This window comes from Papaver somniferum, unplaced genomic scaffold (assembly GCF_003573695.1).
Source record: "Papaver somniferum cultivar HN1 unplaced genomic scaffold, ASM357369v1 unplaced-scaffold_116, whole genome shotgun sequence".
Classification (NCBI taxonomy): Eukaryota; Viridiplantae; Streptophyta; class Magnoliopsida; order Ranunculales; family Papaveraceae; genus Papaver; species Papaver somniferum.
The window spans coordinates 381,046-381,515 of NW_020620603.1; positions in this window are offsets into that span (position 1 = coordinate 381,046).

Below are 470 nucleotides of genomic sequence, written 5' to 3' on the forward strand. Positions count from 1 at the left end.
CCTCACTTATAGAGTTAGTCTATTAGGGGATCGTTTTCACCCTTCCTTTAGTTACATTGCTAATAGTCATGCTGATGAATAAATCCAATCGAGGCGTAGGAGAAAGACATCATGGCTGCAACTGCGGATAGCCATTCCATGCCATAGAAATTGGGTATCTGAGAAAACATAATATGAATAGCTCCAAAGAGAAGCATATAAATTGCATCTCCAAACACACATGGAGCCTCATGACCTTTTTTATGATAAAAATTCGATGTATGAATCGATTACCGTGGCTGGGAGGTGGACCACTGCAGAACTAAACGTATGCAGAAGTAGGTTATTTTATAAAGTTTTGAGGAAAAAGGATTTCTTCTAGCTTTCCTAATGTATGTATATGGAACCTTTCGTTTTCAAAAATTCTCCATGGACCTAGCATATACTTGTTCACAAGATTCTACCTTGGCCGAGAGGGCCAAGCAATCAAT